Source organism: Lucilia cuprina, chromosome 4 (genome assembly GCF_022045245.1).
Source record: "Lucilia cuprina isolate Lc7/37 chromosome 4, ASM2204524v1, whole genome shotgun sequence".
In the NCBI taxonomy this organism is placed as follows: Eukaryota; Metazoa; Arthropoda; class Insecta; order Diptera; family Calliphoridae; genus Lucilia; species Lucilia cuprina.
In genome coordinates this window covers 27487568-27512480 of record NC_060952.1, presented here as the reverse complement: position 1 = coordinate 27512480, position 24913 = coordinate 27487568, and the positions used below count along the sequence as shown (strand labels likewise).

Sequence of the window (24913 nt, the reverse complement as noted above, 5' to 3'; positions counted from 1 at the left end):
ATGGCGTTTTGGTTTTTTATTTGATGAACATTTTTTGCATACACAATTAGAGTATGAATTTTCGTTTTAAAGGGTTACAATAAAAATGTACAAACATAGACAATAGATTTAAAATTTTTGCATTGCATTGAAATGTTTTATGTGGCATGAAAATATGTTTGAATAATTCTATCATTTATACATCGTTTAATTTTAAATAAGATTCATTAGAAAGTCAATGATCTGTTACTTTAATTTTTAGTTGATTTAGATTTTTTTGTACATAAAAATTGGGCTTATTATTGCTCTAATTGTTCAAGCTAGACGATCTTTGGATTTCACAAGAACTCATTTAATCAGTGAGTTATAGGGGGATCGATTGGCAAAAATAGTCATCCGTCGTCATAAATACAATTGATTTCGAAATTTCCAGGCAATAATTTGTTCGAAAACGTAATAATTATTACAAAATACATAAAAAACCAAAATACACAACGCAATGATACCAACGGACTTTCAATATGCAATGTTGTTGTTTATTTATCAAAGCATGAAAAAATGTTTCTTGTTTTAAGACATTTTCAGAGGTTTTATCATATATCCGTCATAGAGCAGATTTTTGAGGTCTTCTAAAAACTGATTTCAACAAACATACAGACAGACAGACAGACAGACAGACAGACGGACTTATTCGACTCCGCACCCTATGTATAAGGATCCAGAATATATATGTCTACTCTATGGTGTCGTAAAATTATATTAAAGAAATTAAAAAGGAATGGTAAATTTATATGTACCTTATCCACGTCCCCCCGGGGCATGTTTCCATGATGAGTGTTTCATCAAGTTGTATTGCAATCCCGGGGTTAAGAGTGCTACCTCTAGTCTGCCGGGACTTTAAACTAGTGTTTACAATACAATCTTTGGCTTAACCTTAGATGAATTAAAAAGAGGTCTTACCAGAGTACCACATAACCTGGTACTACGGTTGGCCAGATAATGTGGTCTTGGCTGGTCAGTTGGTTGAGGTTGCTTTAGGATCCACGTAGTGCCGTGATTTAAACCCGAATCACTGGTAGAGGGTGCTTGGTTAAAATACTGATACACGGAGTACAAATTGCAGATCATGACAGTGGATTAAAAAAAATGTTGGAATGTTGATAATGCAACGATTGGGTATACGAAGTTGAGTTTCCTGATGCTTTCTGATGTCTACTCTGATTCTATAGAGAAATTGGAGTAATTGATGGATTTGACGGATGGAGTGATGGTGTAACGATGTGCCATAGTCAAGACCTAGCAAGAAGGGACGGATGGACGTGATGCAAGGTCATCACTGCCCTTTTTTAATTTATTAAAGATTTTCCTACATGTTTGAGTGCGTTGGAGTCATGGGTCATTTTAAATGGGTCATTTTAAATGACCCATGTGTAAGAGTACACATGGGTCATTTAAAATGACCCATGATTCGGACTACAAATTCATCCCCTGGGTTCTGTTGTCGTATCAACAGAACCACCAGGTTTTCCTTTATCAGGGTTATATTGAGCTTTTTCGTGACACCTATCTTTCCCCAACGAGACTACTATGGCAGGAGATTAGATAGCTCGAGTACTTGAGTAAAGTGCTTATACATTGACCGGCCCATCCATGTAGAAAAATTTGTTTATTATACCCACCCAGTGGTTGTTAAAGTACCACCATGAGATAGGGCCACGTGCCAGGTACTCACGTAATGCAATTCGACTTAATACCCTTTTCACGAAGATGAAGGGTATTATAACATTCTATGCTGCCGCAGGATTGTATTTTGTTGTAGTATAAATAATCTTTGAGGCCAAGTACAAATCAATACTGTTCCAAAGTGAATTATTTTCTAGCGCGAGAGGAATCTGCATCGATCGCAGTAAAATGACGATCGTTCTAGTTAAGGCGTTCCAATACTATTTTCTAAATAGTTTTTAAATTGCATTTTCAACATGTTGGCAATAGTTGTTATAATGAAATATTTCGTTTTCAAGTCTGTTGGCTTACTCCGGTCAAGTCCATTTTTAAATCAATCAATGAAATTTGCAGAGGTAGCTTCTTTTCAAATTGATGTCAATAGCTTATAATAGATAGGAGTACTCTAGTATCTTGTAATCATGGATATTTGGAGTTGATTAAACTTCACATGCAATTTCCTGATCTGCAGAGATCTATTTTTATTGTCATAATTCGCTAAAGGCGTTTAATTACGATTTAAGTATAATTTTGTAAATAAAACACTTTTATTTGCTGTTTTCTTTAATGATAAGGAGAGAATAAAACGTCGTACAAGTTATCAGTGTAGACCGTAAGATCTCTTTTTGTCGGAAAATACGAATAACAACTTCGTCATTAATTTGTATTTTAATCTGCAAAGTTATATTAGGCGATGTTTTCTGTTTGCTTTTCTAAAATTGTGGAATTTTGCCTTGATATTTCCAATAATTGGCTATATCAAAATATTTTGTTAACATACAAAAGTATGAACCTTTTCTGTATCTTTTGTTTCTTAATTTCCGTATTTACTACTGTATGAGGATTACGAACTCAACTTAAATAAAACTATATACATTTATAAGAAAAACCTTACATGATTTCAAATCTAATATAATAACTAGGAAAACTCTTAATATAAATAATAAAACTAGCAAAATTATAAGAAAAAAAAAACGCCAAACCCTTAAAGTCTTAAAACTAATAAAAACATTAACCTAAAAGTAAAATATAAAAAAAACTTTATAAGAACAAATTTAAAACGATTAAAAGAAACTACACAATGACGACGCATTGGCGCCAAACATAAAAAGAAATGTAACAAAAAGAATTAAGATTTGTGGAAAAGAAAATCGCTTTAAATGCGAGAATGAACAAGGTAATCTTTATAACAGCAAACCAAATCATGCTTCGAAATATGTATGTTTTAATAGCGGACAGCAGTGCAACAACACTCATCCAACTACTATCACCAACAGCAACTCTTAAGAAACTTCAAAAGTTGCCAACTTGTAGACAAACATTTAAATGAATGACCCTTGCTTCCGTTATTGATACATCCGTTAATACAAGTGCTGCACGAAAAGAAGGAGTAAAAAATCTAACCTTAAGTTTTAGTGAAGCATATTACAAGGATATATTATCCCACGAAGAACTTTGGTTGCCAGCACTTATAGATTATAGTTTATGGTCAAAATGATAAAGGTCGTCAATAGGTCTCAAACGCGCAGTGTATACACACTTTTAACTTAAACATATATACATACATACATACAAATACAGATAAGCCAGTATTTACTTTAAACATTTTTTTTGCCAAAAATTGTTGTACAAGGAAAGAGGAAAAAAATTAATGGTCAAGTGACCATCTTATCCAATATTTAGTTCATGGCATGAGTGCGTGGCATATTTTCTCTTTTGCTGCCTTTTTCGCAGAAAGAACGTAAGCAAAGTTTTATTTTATTACAATTGTCTATATTATAAATCTGTAAACTTGGCTAATATGTGTACTTTATTTTCTTTTATTTTTAAACTTTTTCTTTTATTCTATTGTAAATTGTTCAATAATTTGTAGTCAATTTGCGAATTAGTAACAATCGATAGAAGAAAATAAGTTTATAATTTTTTTTTCGCTCTGTATCCAAATGTTTAAAGGCAAAAGAACAATTGGTATTTAGTTAAGACAATTTATAAAAATTAAATGTTATTTGAATTATTTGTCCGTTCATATATATAGTCCAGGAATATAATAATTTTTTATGCGAAATGAAAGACTAATAAAAATTGGTAAATATATTTTCCGTATTATTAATATTGGGGTCAAAAATCAGTTTTATAAAAATTTCTCACTTATTATAAGTAATAGAAGTAACAAGAAAAATTTTTGTAACTTTTGACGCCCAAAATATCGCTTAGCTTATATAAGATTAATAGAGACTTTTAGCCCCTTAAATAAGACCCCAAGACCAACATTTATTTAGCTATTTAAAATATCCCAAATTGCAAATTTTTTCGACTGATTTTCCTGGGTTATTTGTTGTGAAGGACATTCTAAAGGCGAATCTTTTTGAAACAGAGCGTTAAAAGAATTTATCAATCCTTATTTTAAAGTATGATTGTTTTTAAATATACCGACAAATTACTCCACTTCTGTGTCATTCTTAATTAATCCGTACACATACAAAGCAACATTTTTCCTTACCTTGTAAGTAGGTAAGTAATATTGGAGCAAAGAGTAAGTACTTACTTTTTGAATGAATAACTACTTATTTTTGTTGTGTGTGCTGGTACGACGTTTTCCGGATTAAACCGAGTTTATAATTATGCTAAACGCCTGTACCGTTTTTTTGACAGAATGACTGGATGGAATTATCTTTAGCATGTCTAAGGCGATTTTACAACGTTGTCAGTAAAATTTGCAGAAAATGTTTAACAGTGTCAACTTACAAATATTTTCTTACAACATTGTCGGTAATGCTTTTACTGATAACGTAGCCAAAAAATTGTACCTTCAAACGATTTTTTGATATTTTCTAAAAATCGTTATAAGATCTGACAACCGTGTATTACAGCTTTAATCTACAGCTAGAGTTAAATTTTGGATGAAAACTTTGAAACTCATAATAACATATTTATATTAACATAATGGGGGAGCTAGCTAAAGTGGGTTGATATCTATCATACAAAGAAAATCCTTAATAAGTATATCTGAGAAAATACAACAACTAATTTAAAATTGTTTTATTGAAACGATTCCTTTAATATTCTGACACTCAAAATAACTGGCTAGTTAGCCAACAATCAAAGTTAGTCGCCACTTTTATCACCAACAACAAAAAAACAGCATGTTAAAATAAGTATCATTAATGTAATTGCACTCAATGATTAAATCAATTGAGTTTATATTTGATTCGATTTCATTTCATTATCTTTGGTTGGTTAAGTTTTTATTTATGCATGAAAATTATCCTTATCCTTCTAGTGTTTGCCCTAAATGAATGTCGTACGTACGTTTGGGTTGTGTGTGAATTCTGAATTGTTGCTTGTTGTATTCAGTGAAGACCTTGTACTTTAGTTAATTTGCAATAAAAAAAAAAAAAAACATTTGAAATTAAAATTTTATACAATTATGTCAACCCTTTCAAGGATTGTTTATAGTTGAGTTGAATGTGTGTTCAGTGAAATTTGATTTGAATTTATTAGGAATTAGGGTGTAAAATGTTAAAGTAGGGTTTGAAGATTTAATTTTAACGAGATTTTTTCTTGATAAAGTGGGTTTTATTTTTTGAAAATTTTAATATTATTAAACATTTTTACTAATTTTTTTCTTATATTACAAACATTTAAAACTGAATGTTATATTATTTTTTATTACTTAACAAGAATTCTATTTAAAGTAATTAGTTAAATTATTGTATTACATATTTTAATTAGAACAAATATTTTTTTTTTTTTAATTATTTGTGCAACAATTTAACATTTTCTACATAGTAACAATTTTCAAATTTAACTCGAACTTTAGAATATCGCTGTCCTCTCAATTAATTTTATAAGTTTTTTTGCTTTTCTCAAAAATTCTTACACAACCTTGTGCCTTGTGTTACACACGATTTGTGTGGATTAAATATTCTTAAATTGATTGATTGCTTTAATGATGAATAGTCGTTTTATTTCATTTTTTTCTCATACAACACAGCTTCTCCTTGTAGTATTAGTGTTCTTTATAATCGCTTTAAGTTCAAATACTTTGACTTGGCTACGGCTATACATACTTACGAATAGATTGACTGTACTAGATACAATTATACAGATGTGAGCAAAAATTGCGGGTTATTTGTAAGCTCATAGATCGTTTTATTTAAAAAATCTGTTTTTCATTGAGTTCTCTTCAAAACCCGTAACATATAAGGGGACTTTGGTATGTTTTCATTATACAAGTCGCTTATATTAAACATTTTTATCTGTTTAGTCTTTTTGCATACTGAGCTCTATTATCAAACACAGCTGTAAATAATCATTAAGTCTACACTGAAAATAATCCACGCTTGACTGTACAAGAAAAATTCTACGAATAACTATTTTTTTATAATATTTATGAAAATTTCCTACAAACTTTTGTTTAATAAAATCTTTTCATTTAAAACAAACTCTTCGTTAAACTGAATAATTTAGCATTATACAAAAATTTCGTTTTTTTTCCAAAAAATACTAGGCATGTATTATTTTTAGTGTGTATGAATATATAGTAGCATGAGGTACTTCATATGAATGGCATTACCAGGTGATGGAATGTTTAGAATATAATAGAAGCAGTAAAAGAAAAAGAATTGCATAATTAGTTGAAGTCAGGCAAGCATTTAATTCGACAAGATTTTAATTGATTATCTTTCATTCGCTCGATATACAATGTAGTCCACATGTATGACTATGGACAACAAAAAACTGAGTTTACAAAAAAAAAGATTAATTTCATTAATTTGTAAGGCAAAAATAAAAATATTGTATAAAGTAACAAAATTGATTATTTTTTCTTTGCCAAAAAAAGATGTATTGAATACATTACAAAATAAGTAAATTTGATTTATAAACATTTTCTTAAGAAATAATTCAAATTTTTCTGTAACGGCTAAATGTTTCTTGAACATTTTTTATTGTTTTAAATTTATTATGGCAAGAAGTGCGTAGAGAAGTAAAGAAAATTTTCAGGACGCCAATGTGACAATAATTCACTTAAAACACAAATTTCCTACACATTTCTTTACCGTACTTGTCCGTGTGTTTACAAGTTACATACAATTGAAACATACTCTTTGGTTGCCGCTTAAAAGTATGCTACAGTTTTTTCTTGTCTCTAACTCACACACATATACTACAAGTTTTTCGTAGTATGTTTGTAGAAATACATATATTATATTTTTTGAAATTTTACAATTTACCTTAAGTAGCATCGGATATGGTCGGTTATAAAAAAAGATATATTACTTCAACTGTGTTCTATACGTAACTATTGTAAAGACTTTCAGGCGTCTTACTCAAACATACTTAATCTTAATGCGTTCTTCGTTTCAGTATCTTTAGTTTTTTTCATTCTTTTTCTTTATTCTATTCTTATTTCCTTATTCAATAAACTTCAAACTAACGCACGTTTGAATAGATTTTTTTGTTATTTTAAGAATATATAGTAGTGCAGTTTTAGCATAAAAATCCATTCACCATCAATTCACCTCACATAAATTTTATTTAATTTTTATAAATACATTTGAATTTTTTTTCTTTGCAAAACTTTTTTTGTTTGTGCATGTTATGGAAAATGTATAAAAATTTAATTTATTAATATCAATCAATGTGTTCTTCGAGTTATCATCAATTTCATTAGTATGCGGTTTTTTTCAAAAAAATGTTGATTATTTAAATAAAAGAGATTTTAGTTCTCCTGTATTGGTACTTGAATTAATTCAGGTCGGTGTCAATACTACGGTAAGTACATAGAGAAAAAAATATACACTTCTGGTACCAAATTAACACCAAAGTGTTTATAATTATTTAATAACTATTGACAACAATTCGTGAGCTTACCACGTTTGTTAATATTTAGACAACGGATGTGTTGCGAATTGTCGCAAAGTTGCGTTGTTTATCGATAAACATTTCATTGAAAAGCATAATTTGTATTTGGTGAAAACATAATTTATAATCGATCATTATTCAAAAATTTTAAATTTAAGCTTTTGTCAATTGTATTTCATTTACATTACTATTTTCAAATGAATTATTATTCTATGATAATATGAAAGCAGAATGAAATGGTGCATAGAACAGCAACATCCACCAATGGATGCACTATATTATATGCACTAGCTTTACCCGGTGTTCTTCGCTATAATAGTGATAATGTCAATAAAGCACATCTTGTAAGAATTTCCGTTCTGTATAATTTGATTTATAAAGTTCTTATAAAATATTTTTTTTTATCAATTGATTTTTATTGCATTTTTTGAGGCTAATACTTCCACGCTCGGTTACAAATTGAGTATTAAAAAACTACTTCCAATTTTGCTTACAAAGGAGTTAATGAGTAAGTTAATTTGTTCTTTTAATACGAACCAGAGACTTTAGCTTGTTAACTAAATATTCTACGCGCTGCACCACTATGGAAACAAAATAATAAACACGAAATGATTTAAAGAAAGTCGTTACTAAAGTACTTCTAAGTAAGGTAGACGGTAAGTAATTTACGATTTTCATCAAACTATAGTTTCTGATTATACAAAACTGATCTATGCTAAATTTTATCTATATAAATAATATAATTATGTTTAAATAAATGCAATTTCTAGGGGAAATTAAAAAAAATAGTTGGACTTATTCAGGGATCTAATGAAGATCTGTGTTGTTTTCCGATTTTCATCAAACCATGATTTGGAAGAGAGCCTTAAACGATCGCTAAACTATCGACTGTAGTTTTCCGAATTTATTTTGATCAATTATGGACCTATTTTCATCGGTAGCGTCAATTATTGAACGATCCTCATAAAATTTGGTAAAAAGATTTATAAACTAGTAATTACTGGTAAATTCGTTTTCTGAAGCATAGCGATCTTCATAAAAATTTGGTAAAAAGATTTTGGTTCCAACAAAACTTTTTTGTGTTGAATTTTATCGCCATACTTATAAAAAAGCCAGTAATTAGGGAGGGAGCTTTAGCTATTGTGGATTTCTTACCAGATACAAACATATTTAATATCTACATACATATATAGTATATATGCAGTATTGAATTGCAGCATCCCAGCAGTTCGACGGGATAGTCCCGAACTGACCACTCAACCTACCACTTGTGGTGGCCCCTATATATGTTTAGAGGATTATTTACGAATACTTGTACATACCCAGCAGTTCGATAAAGAGACAATGCATACGAAAAAGACAGTAATTTCCACTAATAGTTACCACCTGGATGATCGTAATTCGTATGTTTTGGGTCATTCGTCACGAATGTACTCTTTGTAATCGAGAATGAAGACAGTCGTTACTTTAGTGTCCTCCTTGTAAGCGGAGGCGAAGACAGTCGTCTTTTTACTGTCCTCCAGTAACCTAGATATTATAGTCTTAAAAGTTTTTTTTGTACTTCCGAAAGACAGTCATCACTTTAGTGTCCCCTTTGTAAGCGAGAGCGGAGGCAATCGTCTCTTTACAGTCTCTTTGTAGGGTGTAGAGTGACGACTGAGGTAGGACAGTTCGAGACTGCCCCGTCGACCTGCTGGGTAACTACTACTACTCTAAATACAAACTATAATAAAAACAAGTATGAATGTAAAGTCGGGCCAACCATATGATACCCTACACCAGCGAGAATGTTAAAAATGGCGATTATTTTTTAAAAAATAATGCATTTAATTTGTTTTTTAACTTTATTCCGGAACATTAAAAATTGCAAGCTGTAGCGTGCACACAAGGTTTACATGGACACACAGACGGACTCAGAAAGTCCAAGCCGATTTGTATACTTTAAGGTGACTGAACGACCAATATTTTTAGGTTACAAACATCAGCACAAACGAATAATATCCTAATCACTATAGTGGATTAGGATATAAATATGTACTAAGAAAAATGATAAATTTTATTTTGATCAAAATGTCATCAAACCAACTGTATACATACATACATACATACATACATACATACATACATACATACATACATATGTATGTATGTGTGTACCGACTTATACCACAATCGAACAAACACAACATATTCTTATAAGTTCTCTAAGGAAAATCGTATACAGGAACTTAAATTTAACAAAGGACTCATTCTAATATGATTGTAGATATATTCGCATAAAAGAGATAGATTGCAATAGTTTTGACGCTTTTTTATAGTATTTATATTGAATGCCATGGTAATATTACTACAGCAAGAAAAGTAGTAAATTTAATTTGGTTTTTCTTAAATTTATTTAAAAAAGGAAAAAAAAAACAGAAAAGAAATAAAAGTAAAAACTGTAAAGTGATGAAATATTTCTCACTTATACATATGAAATCCAAGGAATTGAAAGGATATAAATTTGTCAGCAGTCTATTAAGTTGTTATAGCCAAGACGAACGAGTTCTGGTTCCAGTTGTAGTGTGGTTTTATTTGTTTATATGACAATTCATACAAAAACGTATGTATATATGTATATATTTTTTGATATGAAAATCATATAAAAAGGACATCATACATATCGTATGAGTATAAAAAAAGACTTAAATTTATAATCGAACTTTTAAATGAAATTTTAATAATGTAAACGTTTTGTAAACGATTGATACGCATTTTTATGACTATTTTTGTTAATAAATATTTTTATCTCTTATTAAATTTGAAGGATTTAAAAACTTGTGTGTTCATTTTTTGGTAATATAATATTTATGAATACTCATGAGCCGATATTCATTGAACTAAAAAAAATGTAGGAGTTTAATTTCGTAAGTATTTCAATTGAGCTATTTTTTGGCCCTCAAAATTTTTTTTAAATTAGTTTAAGTTATTTAAAAATTTTAATCCTTTACTATACAGTTCACGGTGCGAAGCTTGAACGATTTTAAAATAGTGATCGGTTAATAATTTAAGTGCTTAATATTTATAGTTTAGTCTGCAAAACGTTGCACTAGTAAGTAATTTTAAAATAAACTTTCTTCCCAGTACTTGGTTTTAATGGCGATATCAGGTGATGGAATTTAAAGACTGCATTAGATTGTAAAAGCTCTTTTATTGAATATTCTCACAGAGGTAAGGATTACATCATATAAGTATCGTAAGTTTAAAGGGAAAGCAACTAAAGCTAAATTAAAACTATTGGAGTGGGATGATCCTGATGAGAGCAAGACGGGAAAACTCTTCAAAATGAGCAAGTCTAAGGTTAATATGATAGTATGTATTCTGAGTGGATACGCAGGATCACAAGCACATTAATACAAAATTAGACGTGCCGATTCAGACGAATGTAGAACATGTGGAGAGGACAGTGAAACTCGTCGAAGTTAGATCCTAGTAGTATATTGAAAATTATGTTATTCTGGAAATAACAAATTTAAACTTGCAGATTCAGAGGAATGTAGAGCATGTGGAGAGGACAGTGAAACTCGTCGAAGTTAGATCCAAGAAGTATCTTGAAAATGATGTTATTCTGGAAATAACATTCCTCATTTACACTGATGCCAGCATTCTTATGAATTACGTCCAGGACATATAGGTTTTGAACATTAAAAAATAATAATTCAGCGAAAATTTTTCATGAAAAGGACCGCACAACAGCCCCTATAGTAGCCTAGTTGTATTACTTCGGATTTTACCTAACATAAATCATTGTGTAGCCAATTAAATTTTACAATTATTCCAAAGTGAAGATCTCAAAAGCTCCCCTGAAAAGTTGATCCAAACACACTTAGGCCGTTTAGCTGATAATTTGGCAATATATGATAAATATATGGAATAAAAAATCTTTATTTAAAATCCTTGAAATTGATTTCATTTCTACAACAGAATTAAATAAGCCTACTCACACACAACTCTAAACAAATTTATAGCATTGGCCATGAATAGTAAGAAAGGGTATGAAATAATAACAAATATACATATGCAAATGAAATTTATTTTCTAAATTACTCATATCATCTAAAATTCCTGCGAAACACATACAAATGATGATGTATGCATACACACTCACATTCTATTCACCCAAATATTGTACTCTCAACCAACTGAACTTATAAAACATCCTTACGTTCTCTACTTTTTTTTACACTATGAAACTAATAAAATTATTGAAATATGTATACATATCTATATACATATATGTATGTACATATAAATGTCTATGTATTTTTGCTTAAATTTGCATATCAACTCTATTAAAGGGGACCTATTTGTAGTTGAATGAATATATGTATGTATGAATGTAGTATTATCATCAGTGATGATGATGGAACTCATTATAACCACAAAACATACATTCATATATTCATTCTAGGAACAATAGTACATTTTTATTCATAAGACTGGTACTACATACACCAGCGACGATTACTTATATATATACAACATCGCATAAGTCATATCCATGATCCATGCATGTAGTACTTATGAATTTAAAAGAAAGGTTCTTAAAGATTTAGAAAAAATTTTTTCTTCGTTGCCAAATGTCAAACAGCGATAAAGGATTTCAATTTCATCTTTTATTTTGGCCCGTTTTACACTGTTTTAGTTTCAAATGTTTTAACTTTTTGGTGAATCTTTTTTTTGCTTTGGTTTTCCTTTCTGCGACAAGATTTATACTTTTATTATAGGATTTTTTTCAATTCAATTTAGTTGTCTATGAAATTTATTTCATTACATACTCGCACACATGTAAATTGTTTTTTTTTTTTTGTGGTGGTTGTGATTTGCAGCAATTGTGGCGAAAGGATTTCTTTTTAGTAATATGGAAATTTTTATAATCGATTGGTTGGATAACGAATATAGAGGCCACAATTCAATAAGTGGTATTAAAAATTGTATGCAAAAAAGTGGTAGTGAAAAGGAGGGAGGTTTTTAAGGATATTTTTATAGAAATTTTAAAAACTAATAAGAAATTGTAGCAAATGAAGTTTGTAATCTACATATGTATATTGCAATTTTTTTTTACTTGTCCCTTTTTGCGTTTTTTCCTACTATTTTAAATACCGGATTCTATATGATAAAATCCAGTCATTTTTATTAAATATGGCCGACAAAGAAATAATATTTCTATATGGAACACATAGAATTCTCAAATATTGCAAACTTTGGTTTTAGAACTCCACAGTTTATGGGTTAAGATTGTTCGATTTAAATAAAATTTCGGTTATATATTTTATACTATCTAGACTATAATATTCTAAAAATATTTCATTTGTCCCGAGGAACGGACTTTTTAAGAATTTCATCTAGTATTATCACTCAATCGATGCGTATTAATGTACTGAACACGAGAAAAATTAAAAAATATTTTTTAAAAAGGTCCTCAATTCCCTACCAGAGATTGAAAATTCTGACCTCAGTTAAGTTTTAAAAAATAAAAAAATAAAATTAAAAAATTTTGTAATTTTGAGCTGAGTAATTTGTAGAATATTTTTGGTCCACAAAATAATTTTTAGTAAGTTGGAGAGGAGTATTATTTTTGTTTATTATCGAAATGTGTGTCAAAATTGTCGTAATTTTTAGCTCATATAGAAAAATATTTAAAAAATAGTTTGTGATTTGGATTAGTCCATTTCAAAATTTTACGAAATTTATGTGTTACTTATAATACAATATAAGTCGTTTTGCGGACAAGAAATATAGTAACAAAATTTTCAATTATTTTTCCCGCGATATGCTCAAAATTTTGGAATTTTTGACACTCGAAAAGATTGCAAAATCTTTTTTCAACATATACTAATATCAATAATTCCAGCGCTGGTAGGGAACTAAGGACCTTTTCAAAAAAATAAAGTAAATTTATTGTAGGATCAAATGATGCCCGATCATTAAAATAATCGGCAGTGTTATTTAGACTTTAATAAAACTGAGTTTTTTTTCCGAAAATCCCTATTCGGGAGGTACAATTGCATGAGAGCTAGTCGAAATAATCGACCGCTTTGAACCCTTTTTAATAGGCTTCGTTCGTGGGTCAAAAGATTTTCAAATTATCTTGAAAATTGCGACTCAAAAAGTTATTCTAAGCCAATATTTTGGGTGTTACAAACATCTGCACAAACGAATAATACCCTCCACACTATAGTGGTGTAGGGTAAAAATGTATAATATAATTCGTAAGGTCCACTTATTTCCTGGAAATGTATGAAATAATTACTAAACATATTCATTACAAAATTGAGTTAAAGAACATAATCTTATACAGCTGTCGTTAGGTTTACAATATATGACACTGGTCAGAGCGAAGATCGAACTGTCATGGCAACAAGAACAACATTTCAATGAGAACTATTTCAGATCATATCTTGAAAATTTAATTTCTAAGGACCTACAGTTTTTTATTTCGGACAGACCCATTTACAGTACTAAAAATTTTTAAAATATATAGTCCCTTCTAAACTGTTTTGTGTATTCAGCAGGGGGTAATAAGGACCCATAAAATATACAATTTACTACCAAAGTTATATATGTACATATGACAATTTTAATATACACATGTATTTTTTTCTTAATTTGGTAAAAAGTTTTCTTAAATAAGAAAGTTAGAATAAAGCTCCAAAAAAGTTCTAATTAAATATGTACATATATTAATAAAATATAAAAAATAAAAAAAACTTACTCGACGAGGATGGGATTCGAACCCACGCGTGCAGAGCACATTGGATTAGCAGTCCAACGCCTTAACCACTCGGCCACCTCGTCACTTGACAAACGGCTGACAAAAGCTCAACACAAATGTTGTGACATTGAAAAATACCGAAAAGCTCACACATAATGTTCTTGCTTATCATAATTGATTAACTGTGTGTGATTCTTTATTGTTGTTGTTATTTTAGGTTTTGTTTTTGCAAATTTGTTGTTAAAAAAATATTTCAGTGTTTTGCAAGTTTTGTTGGCAAAAAATGATAATTTTTTATGTTTAAACATTTATCTAAACAAATTAAAATGAATAATTAAAAACGCATGATTTTAATTTATGAAATTAAAAAAATATAGAAACAAATTGTTAATTTATTAAAATTATTCAATTCGTTTAAATTATTTCACTTGGCTTTCTTAGTTAAAATATGAAAAATTAAATAAATTAAAAAAAAAAACGTAAAAAGAAAAAAATTAATATTTCTTTTATTTACTGATATACAGTGGCGTTAAAAACTATGTAAACAAAATTTTATGAATTTTTTTTAATGTATTTTTTAAAACCTTTTTTGTGTTTCTCATATAAACACCATATATTTAATGTGGACCGATGTTGATAGTTTTTTCTGTGCGTGCTTTATTGTGATGACAATTATCTAAGAATCTATGATGCAAATATTTTTTTTGATTCTATGATGAGATAACAAGAAAATCTTTTGATAATCCAAATAATTAATGACTTAAAAGTCTATGAAGAGACCCGTATATATATTAAATGACTTGAAAGTCTATGAAGAGACCCGTATATATCCCGTATATATATTAAACACGGCATAATTTAGCATAATACAAGGCATATTTCGAGTTTTAAAAGCATGGTCCTACACCTACCTTAAAGAATCACTCTCTAAGTCGATTTACCTATGTTCCGTCCGTCTGTGTATCCATGTAAACCTTGTGCACACTCTACAGGTCTATTATTTCGAATAGCCTCCACACAACTGTACGATCCGAATTGGGTTTTTGGGAATATAATTATGTTAACGAATTTAGGTAAAAATTAAATTAAATTCTTTATTAATAAAAAATAATCAACATTCCTAACATAATCACTGGTGTAGGGTCTTGTTGTTACTTAGAAAATGTCGAATGTTTGCGAAATTTAACGGGGAGCTAGTGAAAACAACATTAAGGGCGGGTTTCTTACTCTTCAGTTAAACTAGGCCTAACTTGCTGTTAGATTAAACTCGAAACAAATTTAGGCGGACTTTAACCGATGATTGTGTTTTTCAGTTTTAGACTTAAGTTCAGTTAACTTTGTTAGTATTGCCAACTTTTCACTCAAAAACATAAACAATAAACAGCTGTTTTTTTTGCAAACAATACTTTTGTAAAATGGAAAATTTTGGAAAAATGTTAAATAAACTTTTAAAACAATAATTAATAAAACAAAACAAATCAGAAAATTGCAATTTACTTAAAATATTTAGTTTTTGTTCTTCCGAAATCATTGATTTATTCTTTTTGTTAATTGTGTATTCTCACTTATAACTTGAGTTTAATTGGCCAATTACACTCAGTTAAACTAAGATAATAAGTAAATTTACTGATAACTGAAAAACGAAACATATATTAAACCAGGTTTAACCAAAGAATGAAGATTATCTTTATCAGAAAAACTCGACCTAAGTTCAGAACAAAAGATTGAACTTTTCCGTCGTATTAATTGAAAACTATTTAGAAGGGAGGGTTTGGAAAGCTTTGTCTTCCCTAGTTCAGGGTAGAATGGGGATCATTCGCCATAGGGGCACATCTACCAAACCCGAATAATTAGAAAACCGAGTAATTCACATTATCAAATTTCGCCTTCGTTTATCAATTGTCAATTATCCCCGAAAGTTTGACAGATTCATTTTACATAATTATGATGGAAGCATACGTGATTAATTTTGAAAATATTGTGAATGTGTTACTTTTTTAGTTTTTGTGATAGAAAAAATATATTGGTTGATTATAGAATGTTAATTATATAAACAATAAGACATAATAGTGGTTTTGATATCATAATTTGAAGCTCGAAAAATAGTTAAATTAAACCCCCGAAATGCCAAATTGTTTAAATTTTTTATTAAGTTATGTGAATTAAACAATATTATACTTTAATTCACAAACAGCATTTTTATTTTATAAAAGGTTTATAAAACAAAATTTCCATACAAAATCTAATTTATAAACCATTTATAAAATAAAAGTATTGATAATGAATGCTAAATAAGTTTTAATATTTGTATATATTTCACTAATGACAAATCTGCTGCATGCCCTTGGCGAATTTACCCCAATGGGTGCTGTGATATCGCAGTTTTTTGGTCAGTTCAGAAAAGTTTAAAAATATGTACATTAAGATGACTTAAATGAATGATTGAAAAGCATATCAAAGTATACGAATCAAAAAGAATATTGAGAAAAAGTATTGTGGTGTTAATTCGCGAACGACTCAAAAAAAGTACCCTATACATTGTTGTAATTTTATAACAATTAATTTAAAATTAATTTATAATACTTTTTCTTAACTACAAAAAAAATAAAGATAATCTATCTCCACTTTATTAAGCAATCTGACAGTTTTCTTTTTCAAAAACTCTAAACAAAAATTCTTTATCAAAAAAACTGTTAAATTATCCATTTGATTTAACATCCGTAAGATAACTTTATTATTATTTTAAGTTTAATTCTTTTCTGTTCACACACACACACACACACTCTCAAACAAAAAACACCTTCAATACAAACACACTGACTGACTTACTGATACAAGGATGTGCGTCTAAAATGTTACACACCAATAGCGGGTATAGAGTCATTTGTACAAGTCAAAAATTGTTGGCGCCAAACATCTTCTACCAGAAAACTAAACATTTTTTTCGCAGAGATTGTAAAAAGTGAAATAAAAAAAATTTAACAACGAAATATTGTATAAAAAATTCATAGTGCCAAAGGTATCACACAAACGATAATTTATATCCTTTAGAAAGAGTTTTTTCTTTTGTGTAGCAGAGAGAGCAAAGCTAATTTTCACAAAATTCTTACATATTTAGACAGTGCGAAATACAAATGTATTTAGAAGATCAGCTAAAAGAGATCAGATTAGATCAGAGAATACATATATAGCGTAATTTTCATACGATGACCTTTTATATAATGTATAGTCGGGAATGATCGACCATATAATACCCTAAATCAGTCAGTATGTTAATAATGTGAATTATTATTTAAATAATAAAGCATTTAATTTGTTTTTTTTTTTTAATTATTTATTTTATTAGTGTTTATAAGAGAATTTTGACTTTGAAGTCATTTTCTGAAGAGAAGTTTGTATGGGTGCTAAGGTCATATGAGGCCCGATCATTACAAAAATCGGTAGTATCGTTTAAAGTTTTATAAAACTCAGCTTTGGTGATTTTTATGCGCTCAAGGTTAACATGGGCACACAAAGAGACAGACGGACGGAAGGACGGACATTGCTAAATAAAAATGGTTCCAAAATGATTAGTATAATTTAAGGTGGATGCAGGACCAATATTTATGATCCTTCAGCACAAACGCAAAATACAACAAGTTTATATTCACTTTATTATTAAAATCACATGGAACCACTTTGCTTGTGCGAAATTTGACGATTCCAAATATATGAATTTTGAATGAAAGGTGCCACGCCCCTTGTAACTTATACGCCCTTAGATTATTTAAATGTTCACATGTATTTCAAAGTTGTTTAAGTACAATTTAAGGACGTATTTAATTTATATGGGGTTCTCAGAACCCCTATCGCCAGTCCATCTATTTTAGTCCCAAAAGTTCATATAGATATCAAACTTCAGGAAAAATTTAAGAATTTTAAAGAATTGTTTGTATTTAATTTATTTAAGAGGTACCACGCCTACTATTACTTACAGCCCATTATTATCTAAATATTCAAATCCATAAGTGGCTTTCAAACCAATTCCCTAATAAAATCGGATATGTCGCAAAACTTGTACTTTTCATGTTCACACTACGACAAACCCTTTTGGATGCCGGTGAACTCTTTCACTCTTGTTAGATACTTGGAGTATAGGGCCCCCCTATACAAATACTTACTGGCCATTAGAGGAATACAAACACTAATACACTACACCTATTGAACACAAACTACTATGCAAAGTTTTAAAAATCTTTTTTCTATCTATCTGTGTAAAGGAATGAAAATTGTTTTAAAAGAATTAGTTAAAAAAAAGTTAAACAGAATTTTGTGTAAAATCGCTTTCAATCGCAAGAAAAAAATTGTAAAATTAAGCAACTTCCACCAAGTAGAAATGCGTTTGAGTACGCGAATGGGGGTGATTGCAATTTTTAAACTACAAAATGTAAGGACTAACAGGCGTCATATTTACTTTGTAGTATGCCAATTGGTCAATGATTGGATTCAATGGCAAAAATTAATGTCATGGTTTGAATAATGGCCTTTTTTCTCAATAATTACGAAATGTCAGACATCGCGCTATATAGGTGATGTTTATCTTTTGCAATCGTACATGATTTTCGAGATATTTGTTTAAAAGAGTCCTTTTGTTTATGAAGTATTTGATCGTATAATTCATCTTTTTTTATTTTCATATTAACATCTTTAAAAACGTGGTCAACTGGGTTTTTTTTGGGTTATACTTTGAAATGCATATGTATATGCCGGAACAACATTTGAAAAATTTAATAATGGGTCTGAGTCTTACATTTAAAGACTTTTCCAAACTTTTGCAACTTTTTGGCATGTTTGTGCATGTGTAATGAATTTATTTTTTTTTCTTTTTTTTTTTGGTTATATTCACTTGAACTTCCGTCAAAGTTTAGTTTTTTTTTGAAAAGCGTGGAATTATTCAAACTTTGTTAAAAAACACATATTAAATTGATAAAAATGCTGATAACTTGGTTTCACAGAATGTTTTATGTAAAATCAAAATAAACTGTTTCCAATAAAATCGATTTGGAATGTATTGACTACAAATCCTACTCACAAAAATTAATTAATGTTATTGATTACTTTTGAATCATTACCAAGTAAAGTGTGAAAATATGGGATGGTCTCCGCAGCTATTCTTGAGAAATCGTATTGTAAACTTCTAACAACTGACCTTGGAGACAATTGATTGATCTATTTCTTGAAATCAAGTTATTGTCAAATGCATTTTTATATTTTCAAGCAAAAAAAAATATTAAAGAACGTTCCCGATTGACCGTAATGCGAGCTCCATCCACATTTAGGAAAAATATTAATTTTTCAGTTTGTTTGTATGTAATTGCATGTGCTGTTATAGATTATTCTCGACCTGTAATATATAGTCAGAATGCTGTAGTTTATGGAACATTTTCCCAACTATATAAATATTAAATTAGTTCACTGCACGCGAACTGTCAAGTAGAGTCGGAGAGACTCCGTTTTGAGCAAACTACATCAAAGATCCACCTATCTAAATATCTCATCAAGGTAATATAGAAAGTAACTGCCAAGAAAGTGGTTTATCTTTATGGCATTTACACAGGAGATGGAAGACCATTTCCCCATTTGCCCTGGCTTTGCAACTGCGACTTGCATGTCTGTCTATCTCTCAGCGTCCTGTTATTTTTCACCTATTTTCACCTATGAAGAATGAATCTGAAGATACTGCTCTTGATAAAACCTAACGGAGTTGCTACTGAAACGGCGTTGGAAATATGAAGAACAGATCCCGTTCTGGCAAGCTCATCTGCCTGTGCATTACCAGCGTAGTATCCATGCGCAGGGATCCAAACAAGGGTAATGTCAGACAGGCGACCCAGCCTTGAAAGATTCTTCTTGCATTGTCTAACAAATAGGGAATCTGAAAATACTGCTTTTGATAAAACCTAACGGACTTGCTACTGAAACGGCGTTGGAATTATCAAGAGCAGAACGCGTTCTGTCGAGCTCATCTATCTGTCAGATAGGCGACCCAACCTTGACAGATTCTTCTTTCATTGTCTATCAAATGGTAGTATAAGAGTTGAGTGCGAGTAGTGCCGCTTGATAATCGACAAAAATTCCTATGTTGAGGCGAATATTGAGGTCATATAGCATTCTACAGATTGACATTATCGCAAATATTTCAGCCTGACATAAAACCATTCTGTTTAGTAGCCCTATGCGATGTAGGTCAATTATGTGTTTCTCTTCAAAAATTTCAGTAGAAATATTTAGATTTATTTAATATGTGTTCTAAAGGAAATTAGAGGAGGTCCACTATAGTTTCTAAAACCTAAAAATATTGATCTTAGTACCATCTTAAAGTATACCAATCTCTGAGTCGATTAGATAGAGGCGTTGGGTATAAATATTCCGGAATTAAGGTAAATATCAAATTAAATGTTTTATTATCACTGGTGTAGGGTATCATATGGTCGGCCATGCCAGCCTATATATTCATACTTGTTTTTCAATTATAAATGTTTAAACTGTATTTCCATTAGTATTTGTAATTTGTAAGATTTTGCAATCGAATAAGAAGTTTGGGAGTTTAAAGGAAGTTTAAAGACAAATATGTCGATATTGTTCCTATTAACAATTAATCCTTTTGTAAGGCTAACCTGGCCTCCAGTAGGTTAGTGGATAGTGTTCTAGTCTGGTAGACCGGAGGTGGTGGATTCGATTCCTACCTGAAGCACTGGTTAAGCTGAGCACAACAGGTCCGATAGAGGCTTGGTGTATCTCATCGGATTTGATGTATATAAGCCATACAGAAATAAAAAAACAATACCAGAAAATTGTCTAATATTGATATCAAACTTTGATAACAGGAAAAGGATCCTGTGAAAGCTTAAAAAAGTGTTTGGGAACAGATCTGAAACTATAATACATATTGCAATAATAAAGTTTAAAGGTTACAGTTTAAAAAGAAAACCACATACACTTAAGTTTATTGTTCCAACAAATAAGTAAATTGTGTAAATATTTGCTGATGCAATTCAGCTGATTTGAAACTTACGCAAGTTTGTGTTGTTATAAACTCTTCAATGTATTTTAAAATAAAACACACACATTCTCTCATACACATGCACACATCCTGCTATCTATATTGAGATTATAAAATATAACACAAAAAGTTTGTTTGCTATAATCAAGAAAGAAAAAAATCCTTGTTCATACCACAAACAAGGAGAAAGAAGAAATTTGTGTAGTTTCTTTATTTGTTGGTCAAATTGTTTAAAAGTGTCACAATAAATTGCCAAAACATGTTATCTTTGTAATAGATTTATGGTTTTAAATTTTATTTTTTTATTTTCAATAAAAAAAAACGCAGAAAAAAAGAATCGTAAAAAAATTACAAAATAAAACATAATATTTGACACATGCATGTAATAAAACATTATTTTCAAATAAATTACTTGCGTTGACTACACACAACTACAACCACATACATACATATAAACATATTTATAGATTTCAGACTATATAGATTTTTATTACAATTCGATTATAGACAAACACCACAACTACTACCACTACTATCTGGTTAATAGTTTAAAAAGGATCCTTTAATAAAATGATGTTATATGTAAGAATATACTTGTGTGTGTTTTCGTTTAAATGTCATAACCTTTAAAACGTTTACAACCGTTTTTCCATTCAATTTATATTGTTATATCGTAAAAAATACTAAAATTTTTTTTATATATTTTTACTACCACTACTAGATATTCTTGTTCCGCTGATACATTGATGTTTTTGATCTTCTTCGTTTTCATGCCTTTAAGCTTTTTAAAAGGACTTTTACGATGTCATGAGTTAAATGATGTTTGTTGGATTATAAAAAAACGGGTATATTTAGTTTTTCTTTTTTTATTTTATTTAGTGCTGATTGTTGTAATTTAATAGTTTTGAATTTTATGACTAACTTTTTCCTTAAATCCTTTCAAAATATATTTCCAAATTAAAAGTGATGAGTTGGAGCAGGAGTTAAAATATAAATCTTCGATCTAGACATAATAAAAGTAAAGTGATATTAAATATATGTTAGTATTGAGGTTTAGATTTCTAATATTTATAATGTAGCTTTTTCGATTTACGTCTTTACATTTCTCCCTTTCAACTTCGATATCAATTGAAATTTGATGAAAAATATATTTTTATATCTGGTATCGGCATAGAGTCGCTTGTTCGCTCTCAGACTATATAAAACTATACAGCAAGATTGCAATTGATTGAAAGTAGCTAATTTTGATCAGAGATCATATAAAAATTCTTCTTTAGAAACATACGTTTTTTTACAATTCTTTAAAATACTTTTTGAACATCTTATGAGAATACTTTTCGAACTGTTTAAAAATCTGCTGTAATTGCTGAGATATTATCCATTGAAGTTTAAGGACGGACAGATATCGTTAGAAAGTGAATTTAAGTTGATTGGAATACCCTGAGAAGCAATATTTTTGGTCGGTTTAAAACATTTTTAGAAAACATAACAACCTCAGTGCTATAGTAATGCGCAGCAATAAAAGAACTTCCAAAGAAGCGAAAAAGAAGTAGAATTCACTCAATGAAAGTACTGAAGAGATCTAAAGAAGTTATGATCATAGGATTTGTATTGATTCTAAATTCACTACATCAGAAGTCATTCTCAGGAAGTGTTTTTTATGTTCTTTTTTGGAAGTTATTAGGACGTGAAAGTTTAAAGTTCTATGAAACTAAGTTTTGCCGATTTTTGTTGACATAATAGAAATTTTTTTATTCTGGGGGTACGGTTGGACTAAGCGAAATAATGAACCGATTTCAACCATTTTTTATAGCGATTCTTTTTTGGAAGTTATTAGGAGGTAAAAGTTTAAAGATCTATGAAACTAAGTTTTGTCGATTTTTGTTGACATAATAGAAAAATTTTTTATTCGGGGGGTACGGTAGGGACTAGGCGAAATGATGAACCGATTTCAACCTTTTGTTTTCTAAAAAATTGCGACCTGCATGCGCACAAGCTTTACAAGGACATACATACAGACGGGCAGACGGACATAGCTAAACCAGCTCATTGTAATTCTGAGCCGATTGGAGGCGTAAGACCAATATTTTTTTCCTACTATAGTGGCGTATAGGTTATAAAATGGCGTTTAATAGAAAATTGAATTGATTTTTTTTTTTGCTTAAAAGAAAGTTTTTACAATTTCCTTTAAGAGCTTTATTTTGATATTTATTAGTTATTTTTCGATTTCCTCAAGTACCGCCATGAAAATTTACACATTTCCGTAACCAAAGTTAACTTTTTCCACTTTTCACAGTTCCGACTTAAAACTGATAAGGTCTAAAATCTAAAAATCAATATTCCAATATTCTCTTTATAAATCTAAACAAATCTGAAATTAATACGTTTTTGATCAAAGTTTAATATGAAAAGCTCACAAAATAAGAACGTTCATATATACGATCATAATAGATATTTTCCTTTGGCAATACTTCCCCAAATACAATTTAATACAAACGCGTGTATACGTACAATGTTACTAAATTCTTTTTTTGTTTCTTACTCAAAGGTCAGTATTTGTAGTACATACTACTATAGTTATATGTACATATTTACTTTTATAGTTCTACTAATACTTTATTAGGTAAACTAAATAATAAACAAAAATATATACTCACTACTTAATAGTATGTCATAAAGTAAAATCTAAATACTTAAATATGTATTTACTAAATAAATATAAATAAATTGATAATGTAATATTTAATGTCATTAATACTGATAAGTTTTATATATATTGACAATAATGATAAGAATAGAAGAATGCACAGAGTTACGACGTACACACCTCTAACTTTTTGCTCGTTAAGTACTCTATAGATAGAGAATTGTAGAACAAATGGTTTGTAATTGTAAACTAATTTTTTTTATCACCTACTCCACTTTAGTGGGTAGTATGTGTTTGTGATGCAGTTGCTCTTGAAATGGACCTCAGTTCCCTACCAGCAATTGAAAAAGTTTAATATCATTACAATATCTCTCTCTTTTGACCTTATTACAGGTAAACTGATTATATCAATAAACTAGTTCTAAATATAATTCGCGACAAAATGTCAAGTAAAATGTAAGAACTTACTACGGTTCTAAAAATCAACTTTCGAATAATCGAACAGTCGACTTTTTGTCGAAAAATGTCGAAAAGTCGAAGTCAACTATTTTGTTCCAAAAAAAGTCGATAACTTGACTATCGTCTATAAATAATGTCGAAAAGTCGATAAGTCGAAAAAAGTCAAAAAGTCGAAGAAAGTCAAAAAGTTGAAAAAAATCGAAAAAAGTTGAAAAAAATCGAAAAAAGTTGAAAAAAGTCTGGAAAAGTCCAAAAAAGTCGGAAAAAGTTGAAAACTCGAAAATAGTAGAAAAGAGTCAGAAATAGTCGAAAATTTAAAAAAAAGTGGACAAGAGGCAAAAACTATAAAATAGTCGGAAATACTCGAAACAGTCAAAAAATAGTCGAAAAAAGTCGAAAGAATCCGAAAATAGTCAAAAAGTCGGAAAAAGTCAAAGAGTCAAAA

General features: G+C 29.5%; 1 protein-coding gene and 1 non-coding gene across 3 annotated transcripts in view; both read right to left on the bottom strand.

Moving 5' to 3' along the window:
* Positions 1–24913, bottom strand: part of LOC111681976 (ras-related C3 botulinum toxin substrate 1) — a 211839-nt gene that overhangs the window by 107950 nt on the left and 78976 nt on the right. The gene's annotated exons all lie outside the window — the stretch shown is intronic.
* On the bottom strand, positions 14322–14403 carry Trnas-gcu. The gene has a single exon. It is a non-coding gene; the product is annotated as a tRNA-Ser (tRNA).